Source organism: Acomys russatus, chromosome X (genome assembly GCF_903995435.1).
Source record: "Acomys russatus chromosome X, mAcoRus1.1, whole genome shotgun sequence".
Lineage (NCBI taxonomy): Eukaryota > Metazoa > Chordata > Mammalia > Rodentia > Muridae > Acomys > Acomys russatus.
Window position 1 is genome coordinate 74,768,038 of NC_067169.1, and position 19,851 is coordinate 74,787,888.

Here is a 19,851-nt window from a genome sequence, read left to right on the forward strand (position 1 = left end):
TTCCTAGTGACCCTGATTTTAGTTAGATGGACATTTTTACTGGGTTAATCCTACTGATCCATGAGGGTAGAACATCTTTACATTTTCTGATATCTTCTGCAGTTCCATCCTTTAGAGACTTATCTTCTTGTTCTATGGGTCATTGACTTGCTTAGAGTTACCCCAAGATACTTTATAATATTTGTGACTATTGAGAAGGGTGTAGTTTTGCTAATTTCATTCTCAGCCTGTTTGTCATTTGTACACAGGAGGGCTACTGATTTTTTTAAATTAATCATATATTCAGCCACTTTCCTGAAGGTGTTTGTAGCTGTACAAGTTCTCTGGTGGATATTTGAGGATCACTTATATATACTAACATATCATCTGCGAATACCAAGCTGTGACTTCTTCTTTTCTGATTCGTATCTCATTGCTCTGCTTAGTTTTCTTATTGTTCCAGCTACTACTTCAAGTACTATATTGAAGAAATATGAAAAGAATGGGCAGCCTTGTCTTGTCTCTGATTTTAATGGGATTACATTGAGTTTCTCTTCATTTAATTTGATGTTGATTATCAGCTTGGTGTATATAGATTTTATTATGTTTAGGTATGGGCCTTGTATCCCCAATCTCTAAGACTTTTATCAAGAAATGTTGTTGTATTTTGTCAAAGCTTTCAGCTTATTTATATGGTGGATTACATTGATGGATTTTCATATGTTCAGCAATCCCTGTACCCCTTGGAAAGAAGCCAAATTGATGACTGTGGATGATGTATTTGATATGTTCTTTGATTTGCTTTGCAAGTATTTGATTCTTTTTATTTATTGAGTGTTTTGCATCAATGTTAATGAGGATGAAATTCTCTTTCTATTTTGATTCTTTGTTTGGTTTTGTTATCAAGGGTGACTGTGGCTTCTAAGAATGAGTTTTATAATGTTCCTTCAGATTCTGTATTGTGAAATAGTTTGAAGAGTATTGGTATTATCTCTTTTTTGAATGTCTGGTAGAATTCTGAAATAAATAAGACCATCTGGCCCTGTGGGTTTCTTTTTGTTGTTGTTGTTGTTTTGTTTATTTGTTTGGTTTTGTTTTTGTTAGGGCACTTTTGATGACAGAATATATTGCCTTAATGGTTGTAAAACTGATTAAAATGTTTACCTGATCTTGATTTAACTTTGGTAAGTGAAATCTATCACAATAGAAGTTTATTTATTTCAGAATTCTATTTTGGTGAATACAGCATTTTAAAATAAGACCTAATGATTTGGGGGTGTGTGTGGATTTCCTCAGTGGCTATTGTTATGTCCCCTGCATCATTTCTGATTTTGTTAACTTGAATACTGTTCCTCTGCCCTTTATTTAGTTTGACTAAGGGTTTGCTTATCTTCCTGAGTTTCTCAAATAACCAGCTCTTGGTTTCCTTGATTCTGAGAATTGTTTTTTGTTTCTAATTTATTGATTTCAGGTCTGAGCTTGATTATTTCCAGCTGTATACTCCTCTTGGGTATGCCCACTTTTTTCTTCTAGATCTTTCAGGTATGCAGTTAAGATGCTAGTATGGGATCGCTCCAATTTCTTTATTATGGCATTTATTGCTATGAACTTTCCTCATATCGTTGTTTTCATTATGTCCCATAAGTTTGGGTATATTGTGATTTCATTTTCATTAAATTCTAGAAAGTCTTTAATTTATTTCTTTATTTCATTCCTGACCAGAGGTCATTGAGAAGGGAATTGTTCAGTTTCTATGAGTTTGTAAACTTTCTATTGTTTTTGTTGATGAGTTCCACCTTTAATCCATGGTGGATAAAGTGTCCTTCCCCATCTCTTTTGATTAGTTTTTATTGAAAGTCCATTTTATCAGATAATAGAAGGGCTACTCCAGCTTTCTTCTTGGGTCTATTTGTTTACTTTTTCTGGTCCTTTCTTCCACATTAACATCTATTTTTTATTGATGATGAATGTTTCTTTTATGCAGCAGAATGAGGAGGCCTGTTTGTACAACCATTCTGTTAGCCTGTGTCTTTTTTTTGGGGAATTGAGGTCACTGATGTTGAGTGTTATTAATAATCATTGGTTGTTAATTCCTGTTATTTTGATGTTGTTTGTGGTATAATGTGTGTACTTCCTTTCTTTTGGTTTTGTGGATGGGGGTTACTTATTTTCTGTGGTTTTATAGGTATAGTTATCCTCTGGGGTGGAGTTTACTTTTTAGTATCTTCAGTAGGATTGGATTTGTGGTTGGGTTCTGTTTAAACTTGGTTTTGATATGGAGCATCTTGTTTTCTCCATTTATGGTGGTTCAAAATTTTTCTGGGTATAGTTATCTGGATTGGCATCTTTGGTCTCTTATTGTATGCATGTCATCTGTTGAGATCCTTCTGGCTTTCATAGTCTCTGTTGAGAATTTAGGTGTAATTCTGATAGTTTTGCCTTTATATGTGACTTAGCCTTTCCCCCTTGAAACTTTTAATATTCTTTCTTTATTATGTAAATTTATTATTTTGATTAATATGTGGCGGGAAGATTTCTTTTCTGGTCCAATCTATTTGGAGTTCTGTAAGTTTCTTGTATGTTTATAGGCATATATTCATGTTGGAGAAGTTTTCTTCTATGATTTTGTTGAAAATATTTTCTGGGCCTTGGAGCTGGGAATATACTTCTTCTATTCCTATTATTCCTAGGTTTGGTCTTTTCATAGTGCCCCACATTTCTTGAGCATTTTGTATCAGGGAATTTTTAGTTTTAACATTTTCCTTTATATATCACTTAGTTCAATCCTATATTCTATACTTGAGATTCTCTTCCAAGGTTGACTCAGCATATGTTTTCATTTTTTCTCTTTAGGTTTTTTGAGATAGGGTTTTTCTGTGTAGCCTTGGCTGTTCTGGACTCACTTTGTAGACCAGGCTGGCCTCGAACTCACAACAATCCACCTGTCTCTGCCCCCTGAGTGCTGGGATTAAAGGCATGCACCATCACCGCCTGGCTGGTAATATGTACTGATCTAAGTACAGTAATTAGCTTTAGTTATTCCTGATCACTTTTTGTGATTACATTCTTATGTTTCCACAAATCTACTTCTTTAAAAGACATTTAAAATGTTATCCTGAACTATAATCTCTTCTATGGTGCTATGGAGCACTTGAACTTATTTCTCTTGTCTAATTTAGTTTTAGTTCCTGTTATTCGAACTCTGTATCTTCACTCTTCTTCAGCTACTCGTAATTTTGCATCCAGATTGAAATTTTGCAGCTGTAAAATATAATTCAAAATGAGCAATATTTGTCACTATTTATTTGGTTTATTTTACTTAAAATACTACCTACTGGCCTTGTCTATTTTGTATTAAGTGATTAAATGTCTTTATTTTCATATCCATTCACACAAACATGTAAAAGTATCTTTTATTCTCCTGAAGTGATTGTCATCTCTAAGGTTTACTGCCTCTGTCTCCTAACCTAAGCCTAGTACTGGAAGCTTCTTCTTTCTGTACAATCAATCTAATCTAGGCCTAGAATGTTTTTAGCCTTTGAGACTTACTGCTGAATAAGTTCACCCTTTCTTGTTTTTTTCTGAACTCTGACTGGCTGGTGCAATTAAACTGTTTTGGCTCAAACTCCTCTCTATGCTGACTGGCTTTACTCAGAATCTGACAGAATTGCTATGCTTGGCCTCAAACTACCTCTACCAATCTGTTCTAATATTTTTTCTCACTCTCATTCTCTGGCTTATTGCTCTTCACTTGTACCTAGCTTGTTCTCTCTTCAATTGGTCTCTGTAAAACTGTCCTGGTAAAACTGTCCCTGAATTCCATGAATTGAACTGTCAGGAACTCAGCTCCATTACACTGATTCTCAACTCACTGATTCAACTGAACTACCTGACCAGCACTGGCTAGAACTTAGAGATCTACATGCCTCTGTCTCCTGAGTGCAGTGATTAAAGCCATGTCCCACCATGCTTGTATCTAAGCTGTTCTTTGCCTACACCTAAGCTTTTCTTTATGGAAAACTTGCTCCATACCAGGTTAGATTTGAAATTGGAGATCTGCTTGCCTCTGTATCCTGGGAATAAAAGTATGTCTATTCTAGGCAGATCATACAAACCTAGAAGGTTGTTGGATGGGATCTCTTGCCAGAGTATCCATGTTCTGAATTAAAATTCCCCTGTGTGTGCGTGCGCACACACACATACACACACACATACACACACACACATACTCACAGAGAGAGAGAGATTTTGCTTTCTTTCTTTTTTTTCTATTTTTAAAATTGTGTATGCCTGTATATTTTGATAGTAGTCATGTTAGCTTGAGTTAAATGATGCCATTTTAGTATTGATTTCTATTTTCTTGATGGCTAATGATTCTGATAATTGTTTCCACATACTTGTGACAGTTGTCTTTCTTCTTTGAGAACTCTCTATTGGCATCACTTGACCCTTTACTTTCATTATTTCTTTTATTTTGTTGATGATGATTTTTTGTTTTCTGTTTCTATATTCTGAGGAGAAGTACTATATCAGATAGTAAATATTTTCTTTCACTTTGAGAGTTGTCATTTTACTCTATAGGTTCTGCCTATGAATAGTATAACTTTATTTGTCTATTTTTCTTTGTGTTATTAATTCTTTTGCAATCTTATAAAATCATTAATTATACCTCTAAACTTTTCTGTTGTGCTTTCATTCGTTATTTTCTTGGTTTCAAGATTTTAAGTATTGTGAAATTTATTTATGGGGTATTGTGTGTGTGTGTGTGTGTGTGTGTGTGTGTGTGTGTGTGTGTGTGTGTTGTGTTTGTTCAGATCTTTTTCATGAAGCCACTTTTCAGAAAGCTTCCTGGTATTCTGATACTTTCAATTTTTCTACTCTCTCTTCCAAGATATTCCTTATGTACTAGATGTAGGAGCTCAAGTACATGTATAGACTGAGTCTGGACATAATCTGTTCCATGATCCACATGATCTGTTCTTTTTCCTCTTCTTTTTTTTTTCAAGTTGTGGTTTCCTCTAATATTTCCATTTTCTGGAAAAGGAAAATTCTTTGATGAAAGGATGATAGATACACCTACCTGAGACTATATAGGTAAGGCTTATAATGAAATAATTATGTTGGTTTAGCAAAGTGGTGGTGGTAGATTTCTTTCTAAGGTCCATCACTTCACAAACCCTAGGAAGCTTTACAGGCTTATAGTATCAAATAGGATTTCCTCCTGTTGAGTAGGCCTAAAGTTTAATTAAACAATTGTTGTTTGCCACATGCATTTTGGATGTACTGAACATTATTACATTAATTAGAATTAAAATTACCTCTAAGTTAATCAGCATTTGTACTCTGACTAGGTCGAATATGAATGTTTTCATGTTTCTTGGGAGGGTTTTTGTTCCTGTCACCATTGTTTTGCAATTTTTTAATGTTGTATTTGTTTTGTAATTGTTTAAAAAAAAACAAACTCTTTTGAGTAGGACAGTAGAAACTGAGGCCAATGATTTTGATGTCAGGAGATGTGCATGCTTTAGTATTACTTAAGAAATTTACTGCTTTTAATTTGGAGAAACATTTGGCCATAATTTCTTCATCTCTTTTGTGAGATTTCCTCTATCTACTCTAAACAATCCAGATCACCAATAATAGTTCAGGTTTTCATGTTATTACAACTAGAAATTGGGATGGACTTGAAGCTAATTGTTTCTATAGCTACTCTTTGAAGTTTTAGGCTGTATATTTTTTTAAGTGATACCTTGTGTTTAGAGTGGGAGATGGATGTATAAAGATGGTTTTATCAATGCATGTTCTCCCTAAGCCATTGCCCTCCCTTTATATTGCTTCTCTGTGTCTCACTTTTGCAGCTTTTTATAATGGAATCTGCAAGACTTCTATACATTGTTTTCACTGAACCTCAATTTCAGACTAGTTGTGCTTCCCTAGATTTTGGAGGTTGTTACTTCCTCGACATTACCTGCTCCTAAGGCACTGATTCTAAAACCTGCATGTTTTTTTACAGCCCACTCAGAGGTAAGAGATTGTTGTTTTTTTCTCATTTCCTTTTCAGTAGCCTAAGGACAGTGGTCTTTGTCTGTTTTTTCTACCTCTACTGCATGCAGTAAAATCTTTTTCTCTTAGGGCAGATGGGGAAGAAGGTCCCTATGGAGTTTTGCAGTGTTCTGTCAGTATGTGCTGTGCCACATTCCCATTTCTATAGTTCAACTGAGATTTTCTTGGGACTTTAAAACATTTTTAGCAAATTTCTAGTTGAAAAGTGAAGCAAACCCCTTATAGAGTATATATCAATACTCCTCAGGTTGAAGCCCCAGAGGTTTTTACTACACCAACATCTACTTATTCTATATCAGGTATCCTAAGTGAACTAAGAGATTTTTGGGATTTCCTCCTTCTCCACTAAGTCAATGCCCCCCCCTCCTTATTTATGTTTGTTTTGAATGACTTTTGGTATGTTCTCAACTTTCCATGTTTAGCACTCTCATGTGTTTAAGAAAACTTTAAAAATTGCTATTTTGGGGGCTTTACTTCTTTGTAAAAATGGATGTATAACTCCTTCTAGTTATCTGTATGTACACTTCCTTTATTCTTATCAGAAATATAACAGTTCAGAAAGTCCACTTTGAAGCAAATAAAGTGTTTGCCTTCTGCAGTGTCAGTTATTTTCCTAAATTTAATAGACAACTGTATCAGAAATCATTGAGTTAACAGAACTGAAAGAGATGGCCAAGAACATGTTCTTCAGTAAAATATATGAACCTTATGTACTCAGAAATGAGAGAATCTTTGGTAAAGAAAGTAGATATGAGTATACTCATTAAGGCTGTCTGTTGCTTTTCCAAATTTCTACTTTTTCTGGTTTTCTTGAATGTGATTTTGTTCATTATATTTCTTGTCAAAGGGACTATGAATGTATCTCTTACAATAGAATGTCAGTCATACAGAGATAATAGCAAGCCACTATTAAAATAATATTTAATATTTCATTCTTTTGTTGTTTAGCAACAACAACATTAGATTAGTGTAAAATATGAATAGGATTTTATAATGATATATTTTTTCTGGAACAGATATAGAAATGGAATCTGGTATCCAAACACCAATACGGGGTCTCAGATTCAGGTAAACTCTCTTGTATTAATTGAAAGATCAGTTTCTGCAAAAACAAAGAGAGTTTATTAAAGAAGTAATTTCCCCAAATAAACTAATTAAAATGCTACTATGAATGTTAGAAAATGAAGACACATGATTTTTGTAGTACCAATGAAACCTGAATTTATTATAATAAACAAAAATTTCATGAATCTTTGAATTAATTATTTGAAAAAACGATATCACAAAACCTTTGTGGTCATTTAAATGCAAGTCCAGTCTAAACCATGCCTCATTCATTCATTCATTCTCTGAATGGAATATTATGCATGATGGGAGAGAAAGTCTATGTAGATCTGAATCTTTAAACAGTTACAGAAGTATTCCTCATCATTTCTAATGCCACATACTCCTATTAGAAGTTAATTCTTAAATAGACACACTCCATTTATGCATATAACCAATCTATATAACAACAGATTAAGAAATACAAAGTGGGCCGGGCATAGTGGCACACACCATAATTCCAGCACTCCAAGGCAGAGGCAGGCAGATCTCTGAGTTTGATGCCAGCCTGGTCTACAAAGCCAGTCCAGGACAGGCAGAACTACAAAAGGTTTAAAAAAAAAAAAGAAAGAAAGAAGGAAAGAATAAATGTGTGTTTATGTGTATTTTTATTATCTAATGGCAACACAATTTCTTAGTTTATTCTCAACTCAGTGTTACCATTGATGCCCTTCAAACAGATGTATATAACAAAAGATCACCAAATAGGTTTCATTTGACAAATATAATGTGTCTGTTTCCTCTTATAATTTAAGCTGAGAATAATGAATTTTTTCTTTTTTAAAATATATTTTATTAATTTATTCCTGTTCCATCTAAATTGTTATCCCATACCTTGTATCCTCCCATTCCTCCCTTCCTCCCTGCCATTTTTCCCTTACTCCCCTCCACTATGACTGTGACTGAGGGGGACTTCCTCCCCCTATATATGCTCATAGGGTATCAATAGTCTGCTATACTTCCTCTGAGTGCCACCAGGCCTCCCCATCCAGCGCATGTGGTCAAATATGGGGCACAAGAGTTCATGTGAAAGTCAGAATAATAAATTTTATATTCATATTTTAGCAAAATTGGGTTCAAATCATAACATGTTTCTATCCTTGATACTATCTCAGGTAAGGGCAACTATTGATGATTTTTTGTTTGCCTTGTAGATCTGTCTTGTTCATTTAACATGAATCACACCTATAGAAACTATAGTTTTTTATCCTCTATCATGCTGTTCACCAGTTGGATTACTAAGAACTACAGAATGCTGTGAAGAAAGAACCTCAGTACTTGAGCCTGAGCTAGTAGTGGATACACGAGGACACAGGCAGACATATTTATTGTGTTGGGAAGAAAAGAAATGTCCTAATGTGAGAAGAGTTCTTGTTTGAGGGATATTTGGGCATAAATTTAACAAATATTTATTGAAATCTTATTATGGGCTAGACATGAACACCAACATTTTCTCATCTAACCTTGTTTAATCTCATTTGATTTTAGTAAATATATGAAGCAGGTAATATTTATTTTCCTGATTAAAATGGTGGAAATGGAAGTTTAGAAAGTTGAGGCAACTTGAGAAATAAATGCTTGATTCTAGACTTATTTTTCTGTGAATATGATATGCTTCATTCCAGCAGATAAATTTCCATAGTGCTAAGAGTATAAAGACAGTGTATTGAATCCTCTCTTCTATTCCCAAAACTATTGGATGTGTTTTATATAAAGTAGCTTGATAATGAGTATACTAAGAATAGAATTGTCATAATATTATAGTACTACCATTAGAAGAGTGTTAAAGATAGTTCCATCGTCATCAGATTGGTGCCTTATCTCATTGGAAGTCCAAGTTAGAGCGTCACCTGCACAATACCCCTACTAGGAGTTATGGGGAATGCCTGAGCTACCCAAGAACACAAATATGCAAATCTGTTGAGTGAGGTTGGCAGTATTTCATCTAAGGCTAATAAATTCCTTTAAGACAAAAATCTCTGGAAAATACTTAAAATGTAAATGATTTTAGTGACATGGTAAAATCACCACATTTATATTTGTAATTTCTATAACTGAGTTAGCTGATGTGCAACATGGCTGAACCTTGAATTCTGACCTTTAAGCATTTTGTCATTTATCTTCCTAAAGCAACCTACTACTCATCATAGTAAAATTAATACATATACAAGAATATATAAAGTAACATCCGTTCTTCAATTCTATTTATCAACTATGCAGTATTGCTTGCATTCACAGACATATCTTTATACTTTGTCCTGGTCATTCTATAAGATGACTATGTTTGGATAATATATTAGTATAATTGATTAAAACTCTTGTTACTTTTAGTTTCTTTACATGATAGTGCTATTATGACTCACCCTTTTCCATTTTAATCATTGAATGATAACTCTTAAAAATAAACCTTCATGCCCATATTCTAATGATTATTGAGTTCTATCAGCCCTAGATTCAACTATTTTTATATTACTAGTTTATTCATGCAACCCTTGAGAGTTACCTGAGCTGGCAAACACATGACCAAAAGAAGAAAATTTTTCAATGTAAAAATTTTATAAGAGTTTTATTTACTGATTTCTTATCTTTAACTAACCAATTAGCAATATCTGTTTGTTTTTGGTGCAAAGTGTTCAAGCCCTTAAAGCTTCCTTCATCATTTGATATTATTGTTTTCTTTGGTATTGACAAAAACAAAAACCCCTCTAAGGTATGCTTTCAGCATCTATCATTATTGCTAATTAGTTTTCCCCCTTAGACTCATATTACCTTTAGCATTTTCTGATGATTAAAAAGAGCATAGAAAATTCACTGCATAATATCAAATTTGAGGATGAAGCATATTTAGCTTCCTATCTTTAGATTTTCTATAACTTTCATATATTAGTAACATAGATTACAAAATAGGTATTTTGAATGTAAATGATAGAATTATTGTGGTGTAAGCAGTACAACTCTGCTCTTAAAGTAATAATATGGCATGTGTTAGAATATCATAAATAATTAATGGAAATAAGAGGCAGAAAAAAACAAATGATTCTTTCTGAAAAGTACTTATTAGACTCTGCCAAATTTTGATCATTTCTACTTATAGTATTTCACAAGAAATACACATACAATAAATTTATCTATTGTCCCAAATTAATACAAGAATATATATAGTAATGATAGCTTAAGGGAATTAATACTATTTTGGATTGAAAAGGATGATTTGCTGGTGACCTAATTACATTTTGTATAATTATTAAATTTTTGAAATTTTAACTAAAAGAGCAGTTATTTTGGTTGAAATTTTAAAAAACCAGGAAAAGACAACTCTAAATCATTAGTCATTTGCTATTAGCAATTAATAAATGATGAGTCTCCGACATTGCTATTCACTGATCCCCTGTAGATAGGTGAAACCTAGTATGTGAGAGAAAACTGAATTTACACAATTGAAATGACAAATGTTAAAATAATTGGGGGATAATTATATCACAAAAGTCAACGCTTGCTTCCCTGTATATGTCCTTAGTGCATACACTAGCATATTGAAGGTATCTCACTGGCACTTATTCCTAAAGTTATCAAAAGTCACAGCTCACAAGGCAGTCCACAGAAGTCATTGTTGTCCACTCAGAAGTACTTCAGTCATTGACAATTATCATTTCATTGTAGTGGTTTGTACTCATATTATCTACATTCCAGGGTTATTACCAGCAATTACTGTGTCACTCTGGATGAGCAACTTTGTGAATATGAGGTTAGACACATACACTTTGTAATAATTGATTATGATAATTCAAGAAAAGAAGCTAATTTGTTAGTAGAGACTGAGTTTTGTTTCATTTTATTATTACTTTCCTCCTTGAACCGTTGTTTATTGACAGTTGGCTGGAAGGGATGGCAGAATTAGCACTTACAGACAACATTACACACTAGACACTAGGGCAACAAGAGTGATGAAAAGGGGTAAGAAGGTACCTTCTTCAGTAGCAAATGTGTAGACAGAGGCCTGGGGTGTTGATGGGAAAGGCTTAGACCACCTGAGATTTGTATTGGCTGAGTTTTCCAACTGACCATTTGTGATATAATTTCCTTGACAAGAGCGGCTGTTGGACAAGCGTCCTGGGCAGCCTTCAGGTTCTCTTTCTTCATGCCCCAGTCACCTGAAGGGCTTAGCTATAAGAGAAAGTCGAGTCCAATGGTTTCAGCAGTGGCCACTTCTTAAAATCATTGAGGTTGATAGAAACCTCTTTCTCATTCTGTACTACAGACAGGAATGGTGATCCCAAGGACATCAGGGGACACTATGTGATAAAGTGCTGTGACAGTCACCATGGCAAATTTCCTCATTGGAAACTTTCTAGGTGAAAGCATGGCCTGAGGTTACCATGTTGGGGATCAGCAATGTGACTTCCAGATAGACATGGTAGTCATTCAGAGCCTCGAAAAGTGTAGCCATTACCTTCTCAGTTGCTTACTGGCAGCACTTCAATTCATGGTCCCTACCACAGTAGATTTTAGGTTCTACTAAGCCATTCTCTTGACAAATGCTGGCACAATGGGCTAGAACATTTGGTATTTTTCATGATTTCAAGGGCTGAGGTGTCAGCCTTCTGGACCATGTCTTTATAGGAATTTGCATTGGACAGAGGTGAAGGATGTTTAAACCTATGACCTCTCAACCCTGAGACTTAAAAGCTCATTCTGAGAATGGAAGGTTGGGATGAAGCTCTCTTCTTGTTTCACATGCCTGCCTCAAGAGCACTTGACAGAGTTTCCAGGTCATTATAGATGCTTAGTCAAGTCAGCCGTCACCTGTTATCTTTCTCCAGGCAAATAGAGCAACCCCAGTACCCTAACACCAGCCAATCAACACATTCATCCCCAAAACTCCTACCCACTGCTCAAGGTTTATAATGTTCCTGTTCATGAAATAAAACACACCATCTATTTCATCAAAAATCATCTGAGACTCATCATTTATTCTAGGGAAAGATGAGTTTCCCTTCCCTTAGGAATTCACCACTGATTCTCTGGGCTTGATTCTTGCCAGGAAGCCACATCAGATGCCAGTGGATTACAGAAGCTGCCCATCCGGGTCAGAGCCCTGAGCTCCAGCCACTTGGATAAGCCCCAGAAATCGCATTCTATTAGTCACTGGATCAGGCACAGGCATTTGCCTACACCCTCTGCAGTTAAAACCGTGTTTATGGACCTTGAGCTTGCTTAGAGGTTCTAGCAGGGGAGCACAGCTATTCCTATACTCATGGACAGGAAGAGGCAGGAGGATCACTGTGAGTTTTAGGCCACCCTGATCCAGGACAGCCAAGATAATACAGAGAAACTCTGTCTCAGAAAAAAAGAAAGGACAGTGGCTTACCCAAAGAGCTGTAACAATGCAGTATCAGGACTGCCATCGATTCTGAACTTCCAGTTTCTGCTGTCCTCTGTTACCAGCAAACTCATTAAAAAGAGATAACTGTAACATGTTGGAAAAACTCTTCTTCACGTACCTAGTGAGATCAGGAGCCTACTCATATGGACCTTACTTTTTGTACTTTAACTATTCCTGAAGAGGGCAGAGGAACCTAGGACTCCTAGTTTCATCTGTTTCAGCCCAGAAGCTGACAGCACTTGGATCTTCCCACAGAAGTGCTCACTTTTGGTAGTGTGAGAAAGCAGCAGCAGTGGATGCTGGAGAAACAGAATCACACCAAGGGAGTATGTTTTCAAGTATTTAGAATACAAAGCTACTTGGCAAAGTTAGCTCCATCCTTCTTATATGGCACAGTATTCAGACAAACCATCCAGCCTTTGGTGGTTATCTCACCATTGGTTCCTGCCAGAGGCACCATACAGTTGTCTACCTTAGTAGCCACAACACCACCCTTGGACTTGACAAGGTGGAGAAAGGGATGCTCATTATCTACCTTCTAAGACTGTCTGATGCATCAGGATTAAATACACAAACACCCCATCTAAGGGTCAGTAACTGCTGGCTGTAGAAGCATAGGTTCTTCTCAGTGCCAATGGACTACAGCCACTTGACAATGAATGGTCTGGTGAATACATTTGACGCCAGGATGCCCCTGTCCAGAGCCATATTTGGCTGAACAAAGTCAGACAGCCTCTAATTCTTCTTGTTCTTCTTGTTCTTGTTCTTGTTCTTGTTCTTGTTCTTGCTCTTGTTCTTGTTCTTCTTCTTGTTCTTGTTCTTCTTCTTGTTCTTGTTCTTCTAGTTCTTGTTCTTGTTCTTGTTCTTGTTCTTCTTGTTCTTCTTCTTCTTGTTCTTCTTCTTGTTCTTGTTCTTGTTCTTGTTCTTCTTCTTCTTCTTGTTCTTCTTCTTGTTCTTGTTCTTCTTGTTCTTCTTCTTCTTCTTCTTCTTCTTCTCCTTCTTCTTCTTCTTCTTCTTCTTCTTCTTCTTCTTCTTCTTCTTCATGGTCAGTGCTGGGTATTGGTAGGGCATGGTCCCATTGGCAGCACATTCCTGGCACAGTATGGGGTATGTCTGCCTAATATGCACTGGGTAGTCAGAAGGACAGAAGATTGAGCACACCTATGGTCACCCCTACCCCATTCTGAGAGAGGGGATTGCTTTATTATTAGAAGAAAAACAAAGGTAGAAATGTCCATATATACATTTATATTCCAAATAGGGTCAAATAAAGTCCAATTAGAGAGGAGATAAATGCTCATTAGAAATTTTTCTTTGCAGTACTTCATTTTATACGTGCAACTTAGGAATGATACTATAATTTTAACACTATTACTGAGGGGAAAAATGCAACCAAGTAGAATTTACTTGAGGCCTATTGAATATGACCAAGGAACATTGTGTGGACAAAGCATATAATTATCTATGCAAAATAACTACATATCTTACAGAAATCAGAATTATTGATTTGGCTATCAAGGATCATTGAAGAAATGGATATCAGTAATTTCAATAAGTTTTCAGACTCTGTCTTCTTTCACTCACACAGTGATTGAATAGTGAAAAGATGGAGATACTAAAGTAGTATCCTGAATAAAGTGACTATGGTTTTACAAGAGAAAGTCCATTGTGGATCCTTATTCAGACAGAAAATAAAAAGTAGATACTTTATTGAAAGAATTGCTTAGTAGTTCAAAACATGAAAAAGGAAATAACAAAGCATTTTCCTCTTGTAATGATGAGAAAGAAAAATATCAGAAGTCGCCTAGGATTTCTTTTTGCACAATAGCACAAAGAAGAAAAAATAAAGAATGTTTGAGTCTTTAATGAAGTAAATAAGAATATACTTGAAAACTTTTTTTTAAGTGGGTGTGGCTAATCCTTATGGATTTATGCAATGTTCCACTTTTCAGTGTTTTATTTGTAAAAGAGACATACTTATCACTGTAAAGAGAAATCCTAGGATAATTAATGGTCATGAGAATTAGAAATGCAAAAACCGAATTGCTCTATACATCAATCCTTAAGAACCTGGGAATGATTGCCCCTCTGTGTATTCCCTAGTGTGTTGTCCAGGCCAATTTTAAATAGCTTCAGCAATATATTTCTGCCATTTCTTCTGGGAAGCTATTCCACAACCTAATTAAATTTGTGAGTTGACAACTTTTCCTGACATTCAGACTAAATTTTCTCATGTTCAATTTCAACCTGTTATTCCCATTTCTGCAGAACGAGAACATGCTTATATCACCCTATGTAATCCCCATGCTTTCCACTACCTAAATTTTTCAATCTTGTCCCTAAATTTTAGTAGCCTGTAACAGTGAGTTTCTTTGAGAAAAATATTTATTACAAACATCCGTGACTATACATGGCTTATTATAGACATAAAAGCCAGTTTGTTTTGAAAACAAAGAGATGAGTTAGTGAGTGGAAATGCATGATATTAATATAATCTCAAGCCTTAAAAAATGAGACTTGAGAGAGAAATAAATGGTGGACATCTTTCTCTCTTTCAGACCTAGTAAAGCACTCCACAATTTGTTTGTTTGTTTAATCTCTTTATAGCCAAACCAGAGCCCTCTTTTTCCTCTCCTCCAAGTCCCTCCTTTACACATCTCTCTCCATTCCCTCTTCTCCCTTTTATCAGAGAAGGGGAGGCCACCAATGGGTATCAATTTACCTGAGCAAGTCAAGCCACAGCAGGACTAAGTGCATCCTCTTCCACTGGGGCCTGATAAGGCAGCCCAGCTAGAAGGAATTGATCCTGTGGCAGGCAACAGAGTCAGAGACAACCTCTACTTCCATTGTCAGCAGACCAAATTTTGACCAATGTGCACATTTGCTACATGTGTAAGTAGTCTAGGTACCATTTATGCATGTTCTTTAGTTGGTGCTTCATACTCTGTGAGGTCCCATGGGCCAGGCTAGTTTATTTTGTATCTCTTCTTGTGGTGTCTTTGAACCTTTGGACTCCCACTATCCTTCCTTTCACTATTCTACAGAACTTCTGAGCTCAGGTTTTGTTTGTCTGTGGATCATTGCATCTGCTTCCATAAGCTTCTGGATGAAACTTTTCAGAAGACAGGTATGCTAGGTTCTTGTCTGAAATCATAGCAGAGTATCATTACTAGTGACAGGAGAAGGCTTTCTTCCATGGGATGGGTCTCAATTTGGGCCAGTTATTGATTTTCCATTCTCTCAATCTTTGCTCAATCTTTGTCCCTACACTTCTTGTAGGCAAACACATTTTTGGTCGAAGGTCTTATGGGAGGGTTCATAAAACTTAATACATACATAAAGATTGGAAAGGGCAAAATGGAACAATATGATTGAACAGAAAGGCAGTTGTATATGCAATACATATTTTTAAAAAGATATACCCATTGAAGAGGAAAATTGAACAATCTATATCTATCTATACCTCTCTCTCTCTCTCTCTCTCTCTCTCTCTCTGAGGAACTGAAGACAGAGAAGACACATGCACATTTTAAATGATGGAGCAATCTCCCTTTTGCTTTTACTGGGCTTATATAACATACAGAGTTGGTACTTCCCCAACAAAACACACATGACTAACAGAAGGAGAGAAAAACAGCCTAGCCTTAAAACCATCATTATTTATAATGAGTTTGCTCAGATTCTCTGTATTCCTCCCACATGAGTTTCTTTTATTTGCCTTGATGGGACAGGGATATAAGAGGTGCAGTCTGAGTCTATTTTTTTTGTTTGTTTAAAATCAGTCCATTTTTAGGTAGAAACTCTGTCTTTCAGTTGTCAGTGCTTAAGTAGACATGGGTGTTCAGTATTTCAATATCACTTATAAGTGTGTAATAATATATTGATGTTGTTTACTTATGATTTATTTTCAAAGAAGGCCAGTTGTGATGTGATTCATCTATGAGTTACAATCTAGTAATGAGTCAGGAATTACACAGCTGAATATTTTGAGTAATTTCTTAGCAAATAGGATAATTCCAGGGAAATATATGCAAACTTCACAGTGTTTTGGCAGAATGTGTCCAGAGAGCTTTCTTAACCATTATAGAAAATTGCCTAGTAGGCAAGAAGCATATTAAACTTAGAATGTATGAAACTTTAGCTTGAACATAGTTGTTGAATTATTAAAATATAAGAGAAAGTAGGCAAGAAAGTGTTTGTAAACAATAATTTTGTGTCTTAAAAACCATTGCTATTTGGCTGATTTTTCCAAGACTTGCCATTAGTATATGCTGAACAGTATAATTTGTTCAAAGAAAAATGCTGTAACACATGTTATTGCTAACATTTCAGAAAATGCTTTATATCCAAATAAGATGTATCTCAGGGAGTATCATTTTTATTTATTATCTTGAAGCAGTACAATTCATAAGAGAGTAAATCTGTATATCCTGCATAGAAAATTCCTAGATCGTGTCCTCCTGAACTTTCCATTGCGGACATAGAGTCAGACATTACATCCATTAAGAAAAATTGTTATTGGCATTCAAAAGTCATATCTCTCTTAGGATTCATAACTCTGCATCAAATGATGCTCACTATTTCAAATATTCAGAAGTTTAAAAAACAAGGAAATATAAAATTCAGAAAAATATACAAGGGAAATATTGGAATTAGAGACAAGAGTTGGAAATGAGAATATTGAATCTGCAAAAGGAAAAATAACAAATACTATAACTGACAAATACTAACATAGAATATAATTGGGACATTGTTATTCAGTTTGAAATAAAGCTTGTACATTGGCAAAAGAAATAGATAAAATATTTTAATTGATAAAAGAAACATAAAATAGATAAGTAGGTAAAGCTCAAAGATATTGAAGATATCAGTGATAAAAATATTTACTATACAAATAAAGATGAATGTCTTGCCCTTCACTAATAGGATATGACATCAGTTACAAACTGTGAGTAAGAGAGACAGAAGAATGGAGTAGTGGTGATTAACATGTTAAATTTGACATTATACTACTTTAAAAGGTAAGCATTGCAGCATCCTGTGATTTAGACTATTGGAAAGATATTTAGAAGTCATTAAGACATTCAATAAAAGATATAATAATTTCTGTAATAGTACATGAAGAAGTTTTAAACATTTAAAAAGCAAAGATATTGATAAAACTTAACAAAAACCTAAAGATGGAAAAGCACAAAATAGAATAACACAAATTAATAGAAAAACAGTTCTATAAGCAAAACACTGCGTGTTTTTAAAAACACAACTGTTGAAAAGGAAAAGTGAATGATCTATAAAAAACAGAAGGAAATGAAGTTAGAGAAGACTCATGTACATACACATATGAGCACATTATAGAAAATAAATATTCAAGGATATTTAAACATTCATCAAATATATTTACAATGTTAATATTTGTGAAAATGAATAATTACTTGCATAAGCTCCAGCCAATTAAACATTTTAATCATGGATTAGGGAATGGGAACTTATAAGGCACTATCACTAGCTGAGGAAGTATTGGTAGTTTATGGCTACCAGCAGAGGAATGTCACTTATCTTTAAGTGTATGGCAACTGTTAGGTCATTAATACCCCCAGTAGATAGCCCAATATCAACGTGCATATTGATATCCCTTATTGGAATCAGTAGACTATAAGGAATACAATTTAAGGTGCCCATCTATCTTCCCCTGGATAGATAGGCCTGGTGGCACTCAGAGGAAGGATAGCAGGCTACCAAGAAGAGACTTGATACCCTATGAGCATATACAGGAGGAGGAAGTCCCCCTCAGTCACAGTCATAGGGAGGGGAATAAGGGGAAAATGGGAGGGAGGGAGGAATGGGAGGATACAAGGAATGGGGTAACAATTGAGATGTAATATGAATAAATTAATAAAATACATTTTAAAAAATAAAATAAAAAATGAAAGTTCATAAAGTTGGGAAGAAAATGTGTTGTGGGTGTATGGGTCTGGCAAGGTATATGCCCAATTTTCTTACAAAGGTTCAGATTAATTTCCAACATAGTTGTACAAGTTTCCACTCCCACCAGCAATAGAGGAGTGTTCTACCTTCTCCACTTCCTCATTATCATGTGCTGTCATGTGACTTTTTTATCTTAGTCATTCTGGTAGGGGTAAGATGGAATCTCAGAGTAATTTTGATTCACATTTCCCTGATGAATAAGGACACTAAACATTTCTTTAAGTGTTTCTCAGCCATTCGATATTTCTCTGTCGTGAATTCTCTGTTTAGCTCTGTTCCTCATTTTTAATTGGATTATTCAGGTTGGTGGAGTTTAATTTCTCAAGTTCTTTATATACTTTGGATATTAGACCTTTGTCAGATGTAGGGTTGGAGAAGATCTTTTCCTGGTCTGTAGGCTATTACCCGCTATTCCACTCCTGGGCATATACCCAAAGGATGCTCAACCATACCATAAGGCATTTGCTCATGTATGTTCATAGCAGTTTTATTCATAATAGCCAGACTCTGGAAACAACTTTGATATCCCTCAACTGAGGAATGGACAAAGAAACTCTGGTACATTTATGCAATGGAATATTGTTCAGATATCAAGAACAAGGAAAACTTGAAATTTGCAGGCAAATGGATGGAACTAGAAAAGACCATCCCAAGTGAGGTAACCCAGACCCAGAAAGACATGCATGGCATATGTTCACTTATAAGTGCACATTGGTCTAACATAGATGTCCCTTGAGAGACTCCATCCTGCAGGGGATCTGGACAGATACTGGGACTCATAGCTGGACTCTGGTCAAAGAGCTGCCATTCATATGGAATAGTTGGGGGAGGGAAAGATGTTTGGTGTTTTCAGGAGTTCCTATCAAGTTTGGTGGATCTGGACCCAAGGTGGCCTGCAAAAACCAAGGGTATTGCAAGCAGAAAACTATACTCCCTGTTAAGATGTAGCTAATAGACAGATCCTTCACACGGTAAAGAAGAGGGGAGAGTGAGGGACGTCTTTGTCACTAACTCTGGTGCCAATGCTTTGATTACTGCCCTTTGGTAGAGAGGCCTTGTGGGAACACAGAGGAAGGGCATGGAAACTATGCAGATGAGACGTGATAGGCTGTGTTCATATGGTAGGGGAGGAGTACCCTACCTTTCAGAGGTCTAGAGGAGAGGAATAGTGCAGAAATGGGAGGGATAGTGTGAACAGGAAAATAAGAATGAGGGGATGGGGATCCAAGATGGCAGCGAGCAGTGTTGACCGTGTTTGGAGGCTCCAGTGAACAATTCAGGGAATTGCACAGATTTCTGAGCCAGGAACACCGAGGTCCCCACACCACGGCGGCGGG

General features: G+C 35.6%; 1 pseudogene; it reads right to left on the minus strand.

The window, feature by feature from the left end:
* Positions 1 to 11,306: 11,306 nt before the first annotated feature.
* Positions 11,307 to 18,554, minus strand: LOC127185342 (fructose-bisphosphate aldolase A-like; annotated as a pseudogene).
* Positions 18,555 to 19,851: the final 1,297 nt, after the last annotated feature.